This window comes from Antechinus flavipes, chromosome 2, assembly GCF_016432865.1.
Source record: "Antechinus flavipes isolate AdamAnt ecotype Samford, QLD, Australia chromosome 2, AdamAnt_v2, whole genome shotgun sequence".
Classification (NCBI taxonomy): domain Eukaryota; kingdom Metazoa; phylum Chordata; class Mammalia; order Dasyuromorphia; family Dasyuridae; genus Antechinus; species Antechinus flavipes.
In genome coordinates, this window is record NC_067399.1 from 469,688,506 (window position 1) to 469,712,119 (window position 23,614).

Here is a 23,614-nt window from a genome sequence, read left to right on the forward strand (position 1 = left end):
AATATCTACCCAGCACTTTCCTATGTGACTGTTTTTGTAGCCCTTTCAAAAATCTAGTCCTGGCATCAGAATAATTTTGAAGGTGAAATTTCATTAAAATAGAGTTTGGTGTTGTTAGATAGGAATGATGAGTTTAGGCTGATTGTTATTAATTTTTAATAAGCTTTCTCTAAGTCAGGGATTCTGTTTAATGGAGAACTGACTGCCTTTCAATACAACTTCTATCTTTCAATTTGAAGATCTCTTTGCTCAAACATGTCCAGTTAAGAATGAGGTATTTACTACTTTCAGATAAGTCTCTACAGTTTTTGGTGGCTCTGTTGTTTGTGTATTTTATTTTTAATTGTGGGTTTTGTTATGTGGAAAGTAAGGAAGAGAAGCAAGACTACAGATGCTAAATTCTCATTAAATGTGGCTGACACCCGTGTGTGTGTGTGTGTGTGTGTGTGCGCGCGCGAGCATGTCTGTGTTTTATCAGTATGTAATCTCTGTGTTGTTAAATTGGGAGGAAGGGAGGTGTGATGGACTAGGTTTGGAGTTAGAAATTTGACCTACCTCTACCTGCAGAAAATAGGGAGGATTTTCTTTGTCCTCTTCACTTCCCAAGGCTGGTTGAGAGGGAAGCACTTTGTAAGCTTTTAAATGCTGTCTGATTGAGAGCTGCTGCTCTCTTTCAGCTTTGAATCCAATATACCAGCATTATCAGGATTATAAAAAATTTACTCTATATTGAGGGACAAAGAATGTTTCTCTTTGCTTTCGTCCTTTGAATTTAATAATTTTAAGGGATATTTTATATCTTATCAAAGCAGAAGCTGATGGACTATTTGGTGGTTATATTATGGATTATTAGGAAATAGCTTTTCTGCAGCCCCCAGGAAAATCTAATTGCAAAGAAAAGTAAAAATTGAGGGCTGTTTGATGAAAAGCTTCCAAACCTCCCTCCTGGAACTTAGCAACACCTCTCCTCAGGCTGTCCTATTTCTGGGCTGATTTTCAGTAATTAATCTTGATATTTACTGCAGTTGTAAGGCACATAATAATGCTGAATGCTGCCTTTGAATTTATTCAGGAAGGGGTTTGGCACACAGGTTGAGTAAAATTAAACTTGTATATCTCTCTTGTGTGACAGATGTTTTGTTCCCAGTTTCTCAAATCTGAGTCTGCTCTGAAGAGACTCCCTGTCTCCAGAGTTGGAACTTTGAGGCCTGGCCTTCCTCACAGTTGGAGGGGAAACTTGCATGTGACAGAAAGTTGTTCATAACTGTTCCCTGCTGTGGTTCACATGTTGTCTCTTTGTAGTCACTACTTTATTTTACTAAGCAAATTGTATTCATCCAAGGTTATTAGTAGGATGGGAAAGGATAAAGAAGTTGCTTTGAATTCAGTTGTAAGGATTCTAGCTTATCCTGTTCTCAGTTACCTCCTTCTCCCCTCTCTTTCTTTACTCTTAGCTCAGTCGTCATTCCTCTTCACTTTCTCCCCTTCCTCTATTTTCCCTCTCTTTCTTCTCTTCGCCCTTTTCCCTCCTCCTCTCCTTCCTCCCTTAATTTTTTCTTTCTTTTCTTTTGTTTGCTTTCCTTTTTTTGCTGAGGCAATTAGGATTAAGTGACTTGACCAGGGTCACACAGCTAGGAAGTGTTAAGTGTCTGAGACGGGATTTGAACTCAGGTTCTCCTGACCTCAGGGCCAGTGCTTTATCCACTGCACCACCTAACTGCCCCCCTTAATTTTTTCTAGCTCTTCTTTGCTTCTCCCTTTCCTATCTTCCCTCCTTTTCTTGTCTTCTCCCTCTCCTCTCTTTCCTTTTCCTTTTTCTCCCTTCTTATTTTTCCCTTCCCTCCCTCATCTCCCTTTCCATCTTTCCTCTTCCCTTCTCCCCCTCTCCTAGCCTAATTTATTCTGGGTTTGGCAATTTTACTACCTTTGAATTGGGGAGAAGGATACTTTAGTAGCTTGGAAAAAGATGAAAAAAACTAGCAGATCTCATGTGTTACTTGTTTTTAAGTGTAAGGTCAGTGAGGTTTTAAAAACTCCTCAAGTATTTATAAAGTCTGAGAAGATTATCTGAAATGGAAGCACATTATCCTAGGTCCTAGATTTTGGTTTTCAGTTGATTTTTCTCAGACATGAGGTAGGTGTTGCAGCATCACAAAATCCAAATGTAATCAGAGTAAAGAGCAGTAAATATTGTACAGCTAATGCAGTTCAACAAGTGCATAGAAAGTGAAAGTTGGTCTTTTTGTTGGTAATATATGACTTGAGATATATTATATCATAATAAAGCTTATTTCATTAAAACTAATTGAGAAATTCCAATCTTTAAGACAGTAGCTTGCATTTATCTAAGGAAGAATTTTATTGGATCATGGAATTTAGAACTGGAAGGGACCTTTGAGATCCTTTAGTTCAGGAGTTATTGTAATTTTTGTGTATGTCATGGACCCACTTAAACAGTCTGGTGAAGCCTAGAAACCTTCAAGAGGCAACTAGAATCTCAAGTCTCCTGATAACTAATCAGTAAAGCACTGGACCTGGAATCAGAAAGTCCTGAATTCAAATCCAGATTTAGTTACTTACTGTGTTACCCTAGGTAAAAAAAAAAAAAAAAAAAATCACTGTCTGCCTCAGTTTCCCCAACTGTAAAATGGGGAAAATAATACCAATCTTTCAAGGTTGTTAGGAGGATCAAATGAGATAATATTTGTCAAAAAGCATTTGGCACAATACCCGGAATGTAGGGGGTGCTGTATAATTTGTTTATTCTTCTTTTTTATCTTTCCTTTTCTCCTCTTCTTCCATTCTCTCCACTCCCAGCCAGGGATATTGTGAAGACAAAATGAGATAATATTTGTAAAGTGCTTAGCACAGTTTCTGATGCATAGGAGGTATTCAGTAAATCCTTCTCTCTGTTTATTTCTCAGAACAACACTTAAATACATAAAATACTATGATAGGACTATGAAGAAAATCAATTATATTGAAATGTAGTTATCAAAATGTTTTAAAAAAACAAATTTCTACACCCTAGGAGAAGAAACTGTGATCTAGTCCAACTCCTCATTTGATAGAAAAGCAATAGGTCTACATAGAGACTCCATCTAGAGACTGTCTTTGCCATTATTACACAGCTTGGAAATAACAGAATCAGAATTTGAATCTAGTTTCTCAGACACTTAAGTGCATAATTATTCCTGCTCTACATTTTCTTTTAATGAACCAATAAATAATGTCATTTGAATTGAAAATTTCACCCATTCTAAGAATAGACATATAAGTAAGCTTGCGTCTTAGAGGTGGTTTTGTGTGCATTCATTTTTTTGAGATAGTATAGTATGTTTACAATCATCTTACCCTGAGTTATGAGGGATGGGTTGGGACTTTGTATTGAATTTAAGTGATATAATTATTTTTTTTTAAATTTTAAGTCTTTAGCTTTTGTAGAATCTTAGAACTTAAAGAGGGAAAGGATCTCTAGAGTATCTAGTTCAACAGATAAAGAAACTGAAGCTTAGACAAGAGAAATTATCTGTACCAGATTATATTGGGAATTACTGACAAAGCTGACTCTAGAATCCCAAGTTTTCTGACATTTAGAACAGTGCATTTTCTTATTTTGCCATGCTGATCCTCTGTGGTACTCCAGTTTATGGAAATCTTTAACCTTTCTCCTCAGTTCAACATTTATTAAGCTCCCACAATATTCAAGACCTTAGGTTAGGATCTGGAGCATTCAAAAAATTAAGTGGTGGCCCTTCTATTCAAAGAACTGAATCTATTGGGACAGATAAAATATTATCTCATGTAATTTCTATTATGGAATAATGCCAATTCTTATTTCTGGAAATCTTTTAATTTTTGCTAAACCTTTTCTTTGGCCCCTATTTTTTAAAATAAGTAGTACATATATTTCTCCAGTTTACAAATGAGGAAACTGAGGTTCAGAAATGTGAGTGATTTGGTAAGGTCTCATAGTCAGAACCAAAATTTAAGCACAGTTTTCTTGATTCCTGAGTTCTCCCATACCATGATGGCCCCCTCAGAAAAATCTGGTAAGTGCTTAGAAAAGATATATGAATAAGTGTTACAAGATATTTGAGGAGACATACATTACTTCTCACTTGAAGAAGCAATTTGGACTAAATATTGAAAATAGTTGGATTTCAACAAAAATGCAGATTGGAAGAAGGGTGGCTATGGTTAGTTAGGTGGATACCATGAAGATCAACTTGCCTAGAGCTTTTATACTATGAAAGGAGAGGTAATATTACAAATAAGACTGAAAAGGTATTTGGAGTCACACTGTGAATTGCTTTGAATGCCAGAGGATTTGAGACTTTGTTTCATAGGCAGAAAGGAGGCATTGAAATCTTATTTCCCTAAGCCAAAGTATTATTTCCATAAGTTTATGAAGAAGACACCAGACTTCCTTCTTCTTGTACCTGATCTGACAATAGCAGCAATGATAGTTCCTGAATTATCTTCAATATCTGGATTTTTTCAGTGATGGGTGCATCCTTCTTCAATATATAAAACTTATACAAAAAATATGTCCATCCCTTGAAAGCTTTCTTTTTCAGTTGTTATGAATTTACAAATTCATTCCATATACTTGAAGCTCTTCCAGTTCCCTTAGTAACCCTGAGTCACATTTTTGCCATGATGAAGTTTTGGAGAAGGACTTCATTGAAGGAACAATGATAATTATATAATTAGTATACATTATATCACTTAATAAATATGTATATCTTTTGCTAATATATCATATATATAATTAAATATCTATATAATAATGCATTAAAAAGATACAGAATGGGTATGGAGATTTCTAAAGATTATCTGATCCAAAACTTTCACATTACAGATGTGGAAATAAAGTAGCAGAGAAAGGAAGTGATTACCTTAAAGTATACAGGTAGTAAATGAAAAAAACATGGTTTGATTTTTGGACCTCTACCATGACAACCAGTCTGTGTCAGAGGCAGGACATGAACCCAAGATAGCCTGACCTTGAATCTGACTTTATATCCCCCATGCCACACTGTCTCCCAAGTAAATGATAATAGTAATTCACATTTATTTAATGTTTTAAGTGAGTACTCTAGAGATAGAGCCTTGGCCCTGCCCCAGGTACACACTGGAATGAATTATGGAGCCACTTTTGGAGAGCTGGCATTTCCTGTCATGATACTTTGTTACTTTTCATACCTATTCATTTCCAAACTTCAGAAGTAATTTGTCACATTGGAGGAGGTAGTCATTAATAACCATTATTCACAACTGTCTAGAATTCCTACCCATATGTGTATGAGTCTCTGAATTAAGCATCCAAAAAATTGGCCACATTGGTGGCAAACGGTACCTCCGTTTTGACAGATTGAAATCCTCCCCACCCCTTTACTTGCCTTTTTCATATTTGAGTCATTCCATGTCTGTCTTTAATCAGTGAAAGGGTGGCTATCGTGGTTTAGTCAAGGTTGCATGGAATTCATTATTATTATTATTACCATCAAAACTCGTGATATAAATTGTTCATTTTTAACTGCTTTGGGGGAAAAAAACCAAACCTTTCCCCATCTATTTCATCTTAATGCATTAAAAAAAATGTTTTCTGTTCAAGCACTTGAAAAAGAATAGTTTAGAAATTCTGACTTCCAGATCCCACTGGGTGTGGACTCTGGTCTCTTGTTATAAATGGAATCACAATTTGTCATTTTAATGTTTTGGTGAAAGGCTTGGGGTGGTGGGAAAGAAGAACCCTAAACCTTCTGATACTGGTAAAGAAAAATAATTGGCTTTAGTATATGTTAATGTGAGTTATTCTTTTTTTAACATTAAAATTCCACAAAAGTAGTAATAATTACTGTTAATATCTTTCAGTGGAAACTTACAGTAAACGAGCAGTGGTTGAAACAGTATTTAACAGGAGAGCTGCTGGCATGCTAAGAATGCAAATAAGTGTTATTAGCCTAATGATTTTGCCGTCGCCATGGTTGTGCAGCAACAGTGTTGTGAATATGTCATCCAGCACCCGTGAATTGGGAAAGTGTGTCAAAACACAACTTCAATTAGTTTGCTCTAATTATGGCTCTGGAGAGTTTGTAACTACATCACTCCTCATTAAAAGAGATTTTCTTCTATGGATTAATGTAATATACAAAAGGAAAGTTTCAAAGTTTTCTACACGATTAGCTCCTGCAAGGCGAGAGGTTGGTGCAGGGCTGGGGAAGAGGATTCTTGTAATTGCTGGATCCTTCAGCTGCAGGTCATAGTGAAGCCGAGTACTTAGCACAGAGCAGAGGAGAGAAGAGTGCTGATGGCTGTCTGGGAGGGGAAGAGAGCCAAGTGCAAAGAAAGCCATCGGCTTTCTTGCAAAAACAGACTCTAACAAATAGGGGTTTGAGGCTTTTCATAAAAGAGTAATTGAACCTCTCTGGTGCTGCTTGGCACTCCTCAGAGTGCTAACCAGGAAGTGAAGAGAATCATGGGTAGGGAGCATCTCAATAAATTATTTTAGGAAGTAGAGGTTTTACCTGAACCTACTGTATCTTGTCTGGATATTTGGAGGTACTGTTGAAGGGCAAGGAATAAGCATATTAGTTAGTTCATGGTGAAGACACATAATTTTCAGGAACTTTCAAAAGAATTTTTTAATAGAAAGGGGGGAAAAAAGAATAAAGGAATATAAGTGGCTCTGGGGACTTACATACATCTTTGAGACTAATGCCTGTACTATAAAGGGTCTCTGTTCTGCTTTTTTCCTCTTATTAGTTCTTTTTTTTCTATAATATGGGCAGCTGCAGGTGTTGGTATCCTGGGGGTGATATGCCAAGCATGCATTTTCCCAGGTTTTCTTTGGCAGAATAGTGAACCAAGAAAGTAAGAAATTCCCTTTAGTCCTTTATATCATAATTCTCTGTAACAAAGCTTCTGATGATTATTTATTTAGATCCAAAAGAGACCATCTTATCCAACTCCCTCATTTTACTAATGAGGAAAATGAGGTCCAGAAAGATTAAGTAATTTAACCAGTAGTATATGAGTGGCAGAGGGAGGATTTGAACCCAGGTACCCTAATTCTATTTTTTAAATGTTGTTTTGCTCTGTCTTTCAAAAAGATGATTTGTTATTTCTCTCCTTTTAAATGTTACTGCTTAAAAGATGGCTACCTCGGGCAATCTTTCCCAGAGATAAGAAATTAACCAGTAAGGAAGAGTCAATATATGTCTCTCAGACTAAATCTGGAGGATACATTATCACTGCTCAGCTCCTGTTCTAGATATATTCCTGTACAGCTCTGGTCACAGGCCCACAGGAGACAATTCAGAAGAACGTGGCAATTCCATTCGAGCTGCTTATTACTTCGTCAGGAGTATTACAGCCAGGCCTACATACTGTATCTGCCTGCCACACATCTTTGCTAACATTCTGAGATTGCCCTTTTGAAAGAGGCAGAAATGTTTGTTCCTCTGCCTTTTACCCTGTCACAAAAGCAGACCACCTTCTCTGTTACGTAGTAGGACTAGGACTAGCACTAGTAAGGGTAATTGTATTGTGATTCTCATTTATATAGTGTTTTATGGTTTGTAAAATACGTTACAAATATTAACTATTTTTATCCTCACAATAGCTCTTGAAGGTAGGTGCTATTACTATCCCCACTTTATAGATGAGGAAACTAAGGCACCCAGTTTCAGGATCTTACCTGGGATCTTCCAGTGAATAAGTGAATAGGGTTAGATTTGAACCCAGTCTTCCTGGCTCCAGGTCCAGCTTTCTATTAACCAAACTCCCAGTTGCTTCTAGTAGATATATGCTTAAACCAATTCTGTAAGATAAGTAGGATAAATATTTATTCCGTTTTTCAGATAGGCCAGCTTTGGCTCAGACTCAATTAACCAAAGTATTGGGACCAACTTAACCTTGAGTCCACTTTTCCAATTCTAGGACCCTTTCCTCAGCTGGACTACATATCCCAGAAATACTAGCTTCCCATAAAAACAAATAGTCATTCAAATTTGCCGAACTCTATCTAATATTTCTCTGGAGTTCTGTTCTTTCCTATGATCTGTGCATATGCAGTGGCCATTTTGTTCTTTTGGCAGCTTTTGGGCATATTTCGAAAATGAAAATTAAATTTCAGAATGGCACTTTTCTTTGATATCCTCCTATAATGCCTTTCTTCTCCCTAAGATCATTTCAAATATGTTTTTGTGAGTCTTTAAATATTAACTACAGATATCTAGTTTTTATAAGTTTCTTGTTGAGGCAGTTAAACTCCCTTATGAAAAATTTTCCTTAGAATCGATTCCAAGAATCTCGTCATTGGAAGGGACTTTAACATTCAGAAGGTCCTAAAATCTTAGAGCTAAAAAAAGCCCTCGAAGGCCATTTTGTTCAACCTTATATCCAGAGCAAGAATGGTCTCTACACTTAGCTATTCAGCCTGTAACAGAGACATATCCCAAACATTGGGAACTCGCCATCTCTCAAGATAATCCACTCCACTCTCTCTCACTGCTGGGAGGCTCTCTTCTAATGAACCAGATTTGGACGCTCTCTAACTTCCAGCTACTGCTCTTCCATCTGGGATACTTCTCCACGTCTGTTTGTTATTTGTTCTCCATGTTTATTTGAGTGTTACCTTCTTCTTTTATTTTCTCTGCTTCAGAGTAAACATTCCAGATTCATTCAACTCATCTTCTTATTGTATGGTGTATAGTCCCCTTGACATTCTAATTGCATTCTTCTGGTTACACTCCAGGTCACCCATGACCCCCATGTATATATTGTAGTATCCAGAATTGATTCTAGTGCTTGGAGTTTGACCAATGCTTGGGGGAAAATCTGATATGTTGTTTCCTTACATTTAAATATTGGACTTCCCTAAAGTCTGTGAGAACTGCTCTGAAGCTAATGTCCACAGCATTCTTTAGAAGATGAGCAAGAAGGATGTAATGGTTGTAACAAAGTTCAAAATGTAACCCCAAATTCCTCAAGACCTGTAATAAATGAATGAATGAATAAACAAACAAACAAACAAATAAAACCTGATTATCCCCCTGTGGAAGTGGAATGCTATTGGGTGCTTATATGTAGCAGCTGGTGAGGGGTTAAAGTAGCAATTGTTGAAGTCTTCTAGGCTTTTTCCCTGTTCTGTGATAATTTGATGAAGAACTTCACCCTAATTAAATATTCAAATTAGGAATAAGTGTCAATATGGCTTCCCATTGCCGGGAATGATGATTAATTGTATTCAAAACTCTAGTGGCCGCTGTAATCTAAACCAAACCGTTGTTCTTGATTATTTCTGTAACATACTTGCCATGTTTTTGTTTTAAAATTTAAACTAGTAATTGATTTGCCATATGCTGCAGAGCTGCACATTCTTTAAAGCTCTGTGTTTAGGAACTTAGGGAGTTTGTAATTGTGATTTTCTTATTCTTCCAATGGCAGTCTATTTTTTTCCTTATAAAATACAAAATGATTTGTGTATTGTTGGGTTTTTTTCTATAACCCATGAGGAAAACTCATTATACTGTCAGGTTGGTAGGTATAAGTTATATTGATCATGGCAAACAGTTGGCTGGAATGGAAAATGAACAGGGATGTATTTCTTCTTCTCTTGGTTTTGTATATCAGTAAAGCCTTCACATCTCATCTCCTTCAGGAAACCTTTCATGAACATTCCTTCTTGAAATAACCATGGAATTAATGATTTTTAGAACTGGAAGGAAAATGTGAACATAAAGTATGGAATTAGAATTGTTTTTGACTCTTTGTGGACCAATTTGGAGTTTTCTTGGCAAAGATAGTGAAGTGCTTTGCCATTTCCTTTTCCATTTCATTTTACAGATGAGGAAACTGAGGCAAATGGGGTTAAATACCGTCTAGGGTCACCAAGCTAGAAAATGTCTCAGGTCAGATTTGAACACAAGAAGATGAATCTTCCTGACTCTAGGCCCAACACAGTATTCACTGTACCATCTAGCTGCCCTGTAAACTGAAATACAGTTATCAAAACATTTTTGAAAGAAAAAAAGGCCATAGAACCCAAGTTAAGAATTACTGATTTAGATCAGTTCATTCACTTACATACACTTGAAGCTTGCTGAATCCAGAGAGATGAAAGGTCTTGCCCATGGATATTTCACTGAGTAGGATAGCCATAGCTTAGACCACTTCCAATATATAATTTGAGAGCTATTCTCATTGCACATACTTCCCTTCCTTTTCCTTTAATTCCCATAGTACCTATCATTTATAAATTTATTTGGGCATTTCACACATCTATATAACATACCTTTGATTGGTTCTTAAAGTTATATAAATCTCTTGTTGTTTAACTTATCATTAATTAATGTCATCCTTCCAACTAGATTGTAAATTGTGTAGATGAAAGATGGGGGACAACCTTTGATGCATAATAGAACATCAACCTCTCTGTTCAGTGTTTGGAATTAAGGTCTCGGTTCTCTGAATGGAGGTTTTTCCATAATCTTGAATATTACCTTGGAGGAAATACTTGAATTCTCTTTTAAAAACTGCTTCTTACTCGTCTGTTTCTTTCCCCCTTCAGATTTCCCAGACATTCTTATGTGCCTATTTTGCTGGCCATGGAGATTCAGATATGGGGGGAAAAAGAACATTCTTGTACTTTGAGGGGACCAGGGCACATATCCAAATAGCTAGTACAATGTGATATCTGTCCAAGAAAACCTTAGATGAGCATCTGTAAAAAATTGGAGGCTAGAGTGATTATTTTAAGTTTAGAGAGGAATGGAGGAAGAAGGAGAATTATCAAAGGCTTTATGGAGGAGGGGCAATCTAAATTCACCTTAAAAGAAGAGAAGATTTCAACAGGTGGAAATGAGAAGGGATTGATTGGCTTCCAGACCTAAGAGGTAGCTTGCTTCTATAAAATTGTGGGAATGGAGAACAGGACAAAGGTGGTCCAGTTTGACTGGATTATTACTTATATGAACAAGAGTCTTGTCAAGTAAGGTTAGAAATAGAGGCAAAAGCATATTGTGAAAGGTCTATTTATTTAAACAAACCTCAATAGGAATCGCTTAGAACTTTTCACATAGTGAGTTTGACCAAAAATAAAAAATAATAATAATGATTACAATGATCAATTTCAGGGATCATTTTTTGGAGTATTGAATAATATGAATGGCATGCTGTTCTGAGTCACTTTGCCAGAAAGCCATGGGCTTTCATAAATCTGGAGCATAACCCTGATGCATGTGAATTTTCTCAGTGACTATGATCTGAATAAGGGATCCTTCTCTGTGAATTATTGGGGATGAGCATTGTCCAGGCCATTTCACTTGAGAATGACTCATTTTAATTACCTTCCAGGATGTTTCAGCAATGGAGCATATGGCTCTGAAGAAATCTACTTTCCCTAAACTGGCTGGGAGACAAGGCAATGGTCAGGGACCTCTTTCTGACACTGCTGACCAACCTGAGGGAGCGGGTGCTTATTAAAATGCCAGCAGGTGCAGTGAAGGTCCATTCCCTGTGACTCCCTCACCTGACTTCTGCCAAGTCCTTTATAAGAATCTTTTTCTTCATCAACTAGCATTCATTAAGCATGTCCATGCACCTGGCACTGGAGCTTTGTTATGGACGATTCTCCCCCATGGATTTTTTTTTTTTACCAATAGTGAAACTGAATTTCATTTAGTTATTTGCTAGGTTTCTAATCTTACTTGTAATCTTATGATTTTTTTAACAGCACTTGAAAATAAAGTTCCTCTTAATTATATTGGCCTATAGTTCAGTTCTGCCAGAAGCTTTGCATCATAGAATCTAAGCACTGAAACTCTCATTATCAGTGTTCTAGAAGTACTGACTTTAAGGGTACCATGATTTCTGACTTAGGCAGCCCTAAGAAAAAGGGGAAAAATTCAGATGGTATTGTTAAGGATATAGCCAATGATGACCTGGCAACCTAGGATCATCACTGGGTATTCCTTTGTTCTTTTCTTTGTCTGATTTCGGGAAGCTTTCAGCTCAGACATACTGCAGGGGAACACAAACCAGAAACAGTCTCCCAGACTGAACTGTTTCATCAAAAAGATGTGTCATCTGGTGCTCCCTCTTGAAGTGCAGGCTCAACTGCTGCCACATAATGGGCCAACCTAGTACCAACTCAGAGATCCTAGAGCCCCCGTATGCACTCTCTCGGAAGCAGACTTAAAGAACGGGGAAAGGTTGGTGTCCTGAGGGATGTTGGCAACAGCTGCTGCCTTCCTGCTACCATAATTCTAGTGATACTCAAAGATCATCTAGTCTAGCTTGAAGCACAAATCTCTTTGACAGCATCTCCATCCCGCATTCACTTCAAGAGCTCCCGCTATGAGAAGTCCATTCCATTGTTGGTCAGGTGTTTAATTGTGAGGAAACTGTCCCATAAGCTGTCACTTAGCCTATTGAGACCCTATTTTAGAATGAAGACTCCTTTTGGATCTAAATCTTATAATTCCATGAACTTCTCTTGAGCCCTGCAATGCATATCCATGCAATTTACCTCACAAGGTAGTTGGGGATATTTAAATAGGATTACATAACAAACTGAAAAGAATTATTTTAATGTGATGTGAGATGAAAATATGCCTGAAACCTCATCAATCTACAATACAGGTCCCAGTCCATCTATTGCCTATCCATCCTGTGAGCTCTTTTGTATGTCCTCCTATAAGTTTGCCCTGAAGGTGTACCCAAAATGCAAAAGAACTTTTTTTCTGGAAAATCTGAGTGCTTAAGAATATCAGGCATCGGTTTTTAAAACTGGAATCTTAACAATTATTAACAAAAGCATTTACTTATGTAGTGTTCAAATATTTTTAAAATGCTTTACAAATCCTGCTTACTTTACAATCCTGTGATTAAATAAGTGTTGGTATTATTTTCATTTTACAGATGAGTAAACTGAGAGGCAGAGAAGTTGAGTAACTTCATAAGGGTCACAAAGCTAGTAATTGTCTGATCTAAATTTGAATCTGAACTCAGATCTTTCTGAGTTCAGGTCTATAAAAATACTCTCTTGTGAAACACATATGCAAAATCTTATCCCAGTCCTCAGTCTTTTAACAGGAAGAACTAAATAAGTTAATAGATAGCAGACAAAGAAAAATACACTTTTATACAATGCCCTCTTCACAATCTGCCCAAATTTCTACCACTTTTACCTCTATTCTCTTTCCATCTTTTTTTTTAATTTAGTCGTCAATTTTGCTTTTTCTGACTTTGCCTTGCCTCAGTTTGTATAGATCTTTCCCCGTTTGCTGATTTGTTTCATATTTGTTATATTTCTGGCACTATAATATTCTGTTACGTTAATTTGCAGTAATTCAAATTCAACTGTTCTTCAGATGTTTAAGTTATTAGTTTTGATATTATAAATTGAAAAGTTTGAGTATGCTTATGCAGATAAATTCTTTCTTCCTTACTTTTTTTGGTGTTTTATGAATAGAGTCCTAGCAATGGAGTTACTGGACTGAAAAGAGTGATCAGTTTTTTTAACCGATTTCATAGTATATTACTCTCCAACACATTTGCCTATGTTCTAGTTACACCAGCAAATCTTCTAGCATTCAATTTGTTCAATTACTAGGGGAAAAACCTTCACTTTTTTCTATTTGGAAGAGCTGGAAATGTTTTTTAAATAGTCTTATTTTACAATTCTCCAGTTTTAAGAAAGTTGAACATGAAAATGACCTTTTCATGTGATCATTAACAATTTGTATTTCCTTCTCCATTAATTGCCATATATCTTTTGGTCACTAATACATGATAATAGCTTATTATTAGTCTTCTGTTTAAACATCAATTTTTTTCTAAATTACATATGCCAGATCTCTGTCCAATACATTTATTGCAAATGTTTTTCCCAATCTGTTTTTTCTTTTACTTTTAGAAACATTAATTTTTATTATACAAAATTCTTTTATTGTTGTATAACCAAACACATTGGTTATCTCTCCAAAGATTTCTTCTTTTCTATTGTATTAAAATATTCTAATATGGTTGAGAAAAGTCTATTATTCCTTTTTCTTTCATTTTAAAAAAACTATTTTGTTTATATGAGATGTAGAAAAAGACAAGGGGGAGGCCAAATCTTGGTTGTTTTTTTACAAATAAAGGATCAGGTAAGAGAGTTTAAGGGACTTGTTCAGAGTAACAGAACTTTAAAGTAGAATTCTAGTTTCATAATTCTCAAACCTGTGTTACTAGTACCTTTAAAAAAAATAATCAATCTCATTATTCTGTGAAGATTAAGTGAATCATCTAGCTGCCAGTTTAAAAGAACAACAAACACTCCCAAATTTTCCCAACACTTTATTTTCTGTGTCTTTATTTTTATTTTCTTCTGAATTTAATGAATACCCTATCCCAAAAAATTTTTACTTCCATAAAATAGAAAAGAAAATAGAATTTAGGAAGTTTAAAAGGAAACATAACAAGAAGATAGCTTTTAAAAGTTCTTTGTATTATTTGCAGATTGATTTTTTTTTCAGTCTGATGTTCATTCCTAATTATCTAGACTACATATCATTTGAACTAAAGTTCATTTCAAATGCCTACTATACAAGGTCCTGGGGAACATATAAAATTGAGATAGGTTTCAGTGCCTGTCTTCATAGAATTTACAGTCAAATATAGTTTATTGCCTCAAGTTAAACCATAAAATAGACAAAAAACAATAATACATATAAAGTGCATTAGCAAGTTGCAAAATTGCATTTTTGTTTTCTCAGGTTGTTTTTACCTTTTTTCTAAATCCAATCTTTCTTGTACAACAAGATAACTGTATAAATATGTATACATATATTGTATTTAACATATACTTTACCATATTTAACATGTATGGACTACCTTCCATCTAGGGGAGGGTGTGGAGGGAAGGAGAGGAAAAGTTGAAACAAAAATTGCAAGGATCAATGTTGAAAAATTACCCATGCATATGTTTTGTATATAAAAAGTTATAATAAAAAATAAATAAAAGTAGACATGTTAAAAAAAAAGTTGCAAAAGAAAAACTGTTCAGTGAGGTCTGAAGGGCAAAATTTCTATAAAATTCCTGGAGCAAATGCTATTTGAGGATGGATATTCAACAAGTAGGGGCAGAGAGAAGCATTCCAAACATAGGGAACAATGTGAACACAAGCTAAGAGATTAGAAAATGAAATTTACATGGAAGAGTGGGGATTGGTAAAATACAAAATGATATAATGAAGTTATATTGTCTAAAGTGCAGATTTGTCTTCCTGCTTTTATTTTTTTTGGGGGGGAATAAAAAGCAAAATTAGTTTCTAGACAGACATTTAGGGAACATGATCTAATGGTCAATTAAATGACAGAGAAAACCAGTTTAATAGCTTTATAAAATATTAGAGCTGAAAGGGATCTTGAAACATCTGAGTTTCTAATATTAGAGTTAGAATGTTAAAACAGAAAGGAATCTTTGTAATCATGGAGACTAACTATCCTTCCCTCTCATTTTACAGTGAAGCTGTGACCCAGAAAGGGCAAGTATATTGTCCAAGGTCATAAAAGTACTAAATATCAGAGCCCAGTTTCACACTCAGATATTTTGAGTCTATCTAGTTCTCTTTCTACGATAACATGATGCTTTGTCTGTGTTGCAGAGATGACATTAATTTAACTTACTGTTCTTCCTTTTTCCATCATCTATATTTTTATGATAGTACTTAGCAGAGCATAGGAGAACTGGCCTTGTGGTCAAGAGCACTTGGGTTCAAGTCTGTTTCTGAAACATCATAACTGTATGACCACCTTCATATACTTGACCTTCTTAGTGCTCCAAGCAGCTCTCTAAAGCTATAAATTGTAGTTTAATTCCTGATCTGCCTCTATGGAGGAGGTTTTTACACTTGGAGTTCCCCATATTGATGAAAATGCAGTTTGAGAACCCTCCCCCCTCCCCCAAAAAAATACATATCACACATAGAGTGCATGTAGTAGTTCTAACTTTGATTTCCTTTTTCATGTAAACTTATTTCTCTTCTTCATTCTATAGTTTGGTTTTACTTAGTACCCTGCTTGGGAATAAAAGCAGATTGATGCATTAGAATCAGCTGTGGTCTTAAGAGTCAGAAAACCTGAATTAGAACAATCGCCAAATTATTTGTATACACTTGGGGCAAATCATTTTCCCTCTCTGAATCTCAGTTGCCTCATTTTTGAATTTGGAATATTAATTCTTGCCCTATTTACTTTATAAGGCTGTTGTGAGGAATACTCTATCTATAAAGCCACAAATGTGAATTATTATTGCTGTTATAGTTATATTTTTTCCATGCTAGTAGACTCAGAGCTCTGAGGGTAGGGACCATATCTTATCTCCCCTTTGTATCTCAGCACTGAGCACAATACTCTGCCCAATCGATCCTCAATACATTTTTGAAATACTCTATCTCCATAGAAATAATCTTTGATTAAAAATGAATGAAAAGCAGATAATTTGAAAACATTACAATTCTTTTATAATAATGTAGTCTCAGACCAGGTTGGTTGGTTTGTTTCTTTTTTTAAAGTATATCCACAGTTAATCGGTATGTCCTGGCAAAAAGAATTACAGATTGTGCTGTGTGTTTCTAATTTTGAAAGTTTAGTAAATTTGAAACATTTTCTTATTTAATTTGAACTGTGTCTAAGATGAAAAATTATTTTAAAATGCTTTCTTATTAACCTTAGCTGTATATGTTGAACTTTGTAGTACAATATATTTTTCCTAGTGTTCTCAAAGTCCCATTTAACATGTCTCAGAAGATGGTTTTCAGGAGATTTGTTCAATAAAACTTGCAGTGCCAAGAAAATGGAATGGCCCCAGAGTTCATTTTTTTGTTGTAAATATGCATTGGATATAAAACATATCCTCTAACTAATCATAAGTAAGTTTCTGTTCTTTCTTGATGTACTTTTCCTATGCTTCTTTATGGTATAGAGGATTCTTAAGAAAACAGGATTGTTAATGGATTTTCTTGTGGAGTATAAAATCTGACAGGTCCTATCAAACTCCAAAAGCTTCAAATAAAGATGAGCCTGGTGATGGTCTGTGGATCTGTCATTTAAGGTCCATCTTAACTGTGTATGGAAAGGTTCATCACCAAGTTAACCACTGGGTAATGACTTTTTTTTCCAGCTGCAGCAACTCACAAAGACCATCTGCTAAAGTATATGTCTGCCATCAGTGGAGGAATACCAATACCAACAAAATCACAGATCCTTGAAATATTGAAATATAAATATGTTTTATAGGATTTAAGGATAGAAGTCCAATTCTCATTTTAAAGAGGCCCACACAGGTGATTTGCCTCCGGTTATATTGCCAGTATCTAATAGAGTGGGATTCAAACCCAAATCCTTTCTGTCCAAATTCAGGGTCATTTCTATACCAATTTTCTAGTAAGTATCTTTTCCTTCATTGTCCTTTTACTCTATGGAATGGACAGCAGCTGTAGCTGCTGCCGCCTGCCATTGCACAGTAAGTCTTTGCTCTGAAAGTGAAGCATCTTCATTCTATGTGGCAATTGGATCCAAAAGATTAATGATAACATTTAAAAAATTCACACAGACCTGGAATCGGCACTAGAAAATACAGATTTAAATTAACAGGGAAAAGCAGAATCCCATCAAAGGACATAAATCGTGCTGGCAAATATCATCTCCTAATAAAAAGTATTCTATAACTGAAGGGCTTTTGTATGGAGCTGTCTCCGGCTTAGTGGCCGTGTTAATTGAATAAGGTCCCCATGACTGACTTAGGGGACAAGAAATGAAATTTCCCTTTGGCATTCATTTAACTGGATCAGGTGACAGCTGCATACATGACTCAGTCCTGCCCCTTTGCTAGATAGTAAGAACAAAGTAAAAAGACAAGGGACTACTTTTGAGATGGCAATCAAATATCACAGATTTTCATAACTAGAACAAAGATAAAAGATCATCTATCCTAGTACCCCCATGCCTTCCAAACAGCAATATTTTCAGTGAAGTCCCTGATAAATGACCATCTTTTTCTTTATTTGAAGACCTTCAGTTACAGGGAACTCACTACTGTTCTTAAAGTACCACATTCCACTTTTAGAGTTGGAATTATTAGGAAATTTTTCCTGATTCATTTGACAAAAATGTTCACCAAAATATGCATCCATTGCTCTTAATTCTGCCTTCTGAAACAAGTAGAATAAATTTAATATTCTCTGTGAAAGTTCTTCATATACTTGAAGACAGCTATTATTTGCCCCATAAGTCGTTTCCTCAGGCTAAAAATCCCTTATTCCTTCAATTGATGCTCCTTGTGCCATAATTTCCAGTCCCTTCACCATTCCTGATCACTTTCTTCTAGAAACTTGATAGTATCCTACCAAGAATAAATGAATTTTTGAGATATTTATGAGTACATTAAGGGAAAAAAGCACTTATTAAGGATTTGCTATGTGCTAGACTCTGTATTGGATGATGAGGATACAGATACTAATGGGAGCTATTATACATATAATAATAGATACCTGTATGTCTGTCTTCATCTCTATCTGGATAAGTATACACACACACACACACACACACACACACACACGCACATATATATACACACACATATATCATGGTTGCTCTCATTGTACATATTGTGTGTGTGTGTGTGGATATATGGATACTTATACCTATCTATGATACGTATTGGCCACCAAGGAAGGGAGTTCTGGTTTAGAGTCACAGGGACAAGGGAAAACCTAAATACTTTTGCCCCCACAGACTTTTCGGGAGTCCCGAGAGTATTGATTTGATTATTGTTCCTAGAAGAAGAGGTGGACAGTGGTGTGTTTCAGGGTGAGAGGATTGTTTACTCTGAAAGTGGATAATAAATGTGGCAATCAAAAGTCTCAGGTTGGCACCACTTAGTGGTTGCTGATTTTTCCAATCCCTAGTGTTCTCTAATTCTGGATTGTTGTGGTGGCCTCTTGCCTCAAGTTCCTTCCCACGTGGGTCTCTCCTCTACACGGGTGACAAAACATTTCCCCAAAGCCCAGTTGGGTCACTCAGTAGCCCTAGTGGTTTCCTTTCCCCTCCCCCTTTGGCTTCCCTCTCCAGCCTTGGCTCTGTGAGAGCCTTATCCTTCCTGATCTTATCTTTAGAGGACCATGTACATACATGCATTCTCTTCCCTGGGCTTCCTTCCATCCCCTCTGCAACAGAGGGAAGAAAATGATAGCTCCACCCTTGAGGATGTAGTTCCTAGAGATGCAGTAGGAATATATAATTGTTTAGGCCTTCATCTCTTCTCACCTAGACAACTATTGATAGTTTTACCAACTAGTTCTTGCCATCACTCTGGTCTTTTTTCAAGTAATCTTCCTAATGGACCACCATGATTGTGATTTATTTACTCAAAAACCGTTAGTGAAGTCCAATGGCCTAATAAAGTAGAAACTGCTTCTGACACTTAAAGTTTTTCTTAATCTGGCTCCAACCTACCTGTCCATCTTTATTTCACTCTATTCTTTTTGTATTCTTCCTAAAAGACAAATTGGACTACCACCTGTCACTTGTTTTTTTTTTTCCCTCCTTATAAAAAATGTACACACTCACTCACACTGATCCTCCCCACTACAAAACACAGACTTTGAAGCATTACATACCTAGTACCTAGCCTTGGTTTGGAGGAATGAGGTCAGTGAAAGAAACTAGAATAGGTGGAGGCTTCAGACTCTCCACCCTGTCCCTTGTTCAGTTACTTTCTCTAGTCTCTGTAATCTCCTGTCACACTCCATTCCTTCCTTCCCTTCCAATTACATTTTTTTTGACCCAAGTCTTTTTTTATGTGTGTGCACTGAGGCAACTGGGGGTTAAGTGACTTGCCCAGGCAAATGGAAAGAATGCTGGGATTGGATTTGGGAGACAGTTCTGACACTTTACCTGAAACCTATAAACCAAAGACAAGGGATTTCACCGTGTATGATTGTATAATAAGTGTCTGAGTCACATTTGAACTCAGGTCCTCCTGACTTCAGGGCTGGTGCTCTGTCCACTGCGCCCCCTAGCGGCTCCAATCCAGCTCATTTTCAAGTCCCAAGTCAGATCCCACCTCTTCTGTAAGGCCTTCCCTGAAGCCAGCTCCCTCCCCCCAATCAATTATATGAAAGTTTTTTGTTTCCTCAGATTTCTTAGTCAATCAGTAGCTCTTTGTGCTATGTTGTGTCCCTTTGCTCTTATTTCTTATGTATCATAGTTGTTTTTGTAACAGGGATCTTAGTTCCCAATATAAAAGGGAGAGATCATTTGTTCCAATGTCTTTGTTTTACCAGTGAGGATATTGAGACTTAGGTTAAATGAATTCTCCAAGATCATACAGACTGTAAATTTGGCATTTGAATATAGGTCTTTTCACTCCAAATGTGTGATTCTTTCCTCTTCATTTATTAGAAGCAAGTTCTATGTTGAATCCCTCTTTATATCTCCAGTGCCAAAAGTAGTGCCTGGAATATACTAGATGCCTAATAAGTATTTATTGAATTAATGAATCACTATATGGCAAAGTTCCATCCCAACAGAACAATAAACTTAACCTTAAAGATTACTTCAGAAGACTTAGTATTCTTTCAAATGTCCACAAGTGTTTATTTTTATTTGAAGATTTCCAAGAGTAAAAAAAGGCAACCAGGTGGCACAATGGATAGAATTTTTGGCTTAGAGTCAGAAAGACTCATTTTGGTGAGTTCAAATTTAGCATTAAACGTTTCCCAGCTGTGTGATTCTGGGCAAGTCATTTGACCCTGTTTGCCTTAGTTCCTTATCTATAAAATGAGCTGGAAAGGGAAATGACACATCACTCCAGTATCTTTGCCCCCAACCCCCAAATGGAGTTCCAAAGTGTTAGACGTGACTGAAATGACCAAACAACAAGAGTTAAAAAAAAACTAGTATTCAGGTTATGATATCTTAAAAATCAAACAAGACAGAACTAATGCTTGAGGCTGAGAAATAAGGGTTTCTTCACCCTTCCCCCCAAAAAAAATCTTGCTGTTGTCAAAGCTTAAAACTACATGCACTAAGTCTTTTTAGAAACCTTGAACATCTAAACTTAAGATGGGAGGTGATACTGTGAGGAGATTATGCAAAGGAATCTCTTTAACTCTTAAATTTATTTAAAAAACTAGATGATCCTGTCTCTTACTATAATGTTACTAAGATTATTGTGAGCTAGTAGAAACCCTGTTTTTTTGTAAGTTAGATTTGAACAAGTTTAATTCAATAAAGTTCAATTCATTAAATATGCTAAACATTTACTATTTATAATACTCGTGGCTAGACAATGAAAACACAACAAAAGTTTGCTGTCACAGAATATATTTCCCATAGATAGTGGATAGCTTACTGATTTTTTTCAATCTGGGTAACAAGGTCAAATCTGAGCCTAACTCAAACATTATGATGTATTGGAGGTGTCTTTGATCTGTAATTTATACTAATAATAAAGACTAAAGCTCATCTATGATCCTAAATGACTTTTGTCCATGTCTTCTCCCAAGTTCACATTTAGGAATCCATGTAATTTATTAGGAGACTTCCTTTTTTTTTTTTTTTTCATTCTTATTGCCAGGATTCCATGAAAGCACTTACGTTATTTCTGTCTCCCCTAATCCTTTTTTGCTCAGTTTTCTGATGACATCCTTTACTTCACTTCTTATTCAAAGTTCCATATTTGTAATATATTGTTCCTTGTCCACAGTCACCATGTTCTTTTCCATTGCCATGTATGTAATACTCATTTTTTATAATTTGGAGTGCTCCATGACAAGCAACTCCATAACCCCAAATGGGTAGAACATTCATTTTTTAAAATATGAGCCTTTGTTTTTGAGAGAAGTTGGAGTCATTAAAGGGAACATTGCAATTCCTAAAGGCAATGAAGCCCACTTTCATCCTTCTGTTTAATTCTGGATCTGAGTCATTATTCATTTTTACTGTTTGTCCTCTCTCCCTTCCCTCCCTCTGTTTCTCTCTCTCTCTCTCTCTTCCTCTCTTTCTGTCTCCTTTTCCCTCTCCCTTCCTCTCCTCCTCTCTCCCTCTTCCTTCCTTCCTCTTCCCCTCTCTCTTTCTATGTGTGTGTATATGTGTGGTGTATATATACATGTGTGTATATATATACGTGTATTTATATATATTTATGTGTAGCCGAACTATATGATTTGTCTCTCTGCAAGTCTAGGCATAGATATTTTTCATCAATGATTTTTCTTGCACGAATGATTAGGATAAATTCTTTTTGAGTGGCTATGGATCTCTTATAGAATGTTCTGTTATGATCTGGAGCTTGCTACAACCAGTACAATGTCATTGGCAAAGAGGAGCATCTAGAAGATCGTACCTTCCATGGGGCTTCTTCATCTTGCATACTACATTGGATCTCTACCATGTCAGTGGCAAACAACTTGGTAAACACATCTCCATTTCATATGCTTGACTCAGTATTTGTGAGCAGTTTTAATCTTTCTTACAAAATATAACAGAGGATCTTGTTGAGTCTGTACCTTAGTGAGATTATTTTGGTAGCTGTGTGGAAGATGAATTGAAGAAGGGAGAGACTAGAAGAGGGAAGGGAGTGCAGTTAGGAACCTACTGTAGTATTCCGTTCAAAAAAGTGGTGGGCCATGTTAGAGAGAATGAAGTGTGCAAGTGAGATTTTGTGAATGCAGACCTGGCGAGTGAGTGCACACAAGGAGTGAGTGAGGGGAGAGTGAAGGGGAATGCTGAAGTTAAGAACCTGAGTGACTGAGAACAGCGTAAGGAGTGCCCTCTTTTAAATGTAAGATCTCTGGGGAATATCCAGGAGATGTCCTGCAAGTGATTGTTGTGAGAGAGAGCAGGGCTGCATAGAGAGAATTAGGAATCACCTGGGTAGCATGGCACTTCAACTTGTGGGAATGACTGACATTATGAGGAGAGTGCTTAAGACAGAGACTCTAAAAGGGTCATTTGGCTGTTTTATATTAATTCAGCTCACCAAACATTTTACATAAAGGCTTTGGACAAGATACTGTAATTAGAATTAGGATATCAAAGATGTAATGATAATTACTGGCACTTTAAAATTTATTGCATCTTATCTTCCCTATACTATTGTGAAAAAAATTTTATGAAAAATCTGAAGTTCAGATTGGCTAAGTGACTTGCCTATGTTCATACATCTTACAAGTGCTTGAGGTAAAGTTGGAATCTAGGTTTCTTCTGATTCCAAGTGCAGCTCTTTCTTCATTATACCATGAGTCCTATCTTTGCAGAGCTGACTATTGAATAAAGAAGATGGACACCGACACACACACACATGGATATGAGAGAGAATGTGAGAGTCAGATCTAGATAAATGAAATAGGAAATTTGAGGCAAGAGGGATCACTTTTGGATGGAAAGATAAAAGAAGGAGGTGATGTGAATAAAGGCCAGGGCACAAACCACAGAAATGGGAGAAAGCAGGGCAAGGAGGAGGTGTTGTGTGTGAAGGGCAGTAATCTGACACCAGACTGAAAGGTTAGTAGAGGGCCCTAAATGACAGAATAAAGAATCCATACTATTATGGAGG

At 36.3% G+C, this 23,614-nt stretch overlaps 1 protein-coding gene across 2 annotated transcripts in view; it reads left to right on the plus strand.

The window, feature by feature from the left end:
• The window catches only part of MVB12B (multivesicular body subunit 12B), a 290,278-nt gene that overhangs the window by 147,115 nt on the left and 119,549 nt on the right, over nucleotides 1-23,614 (plus strand). The window lies entirely within an intron of this gene.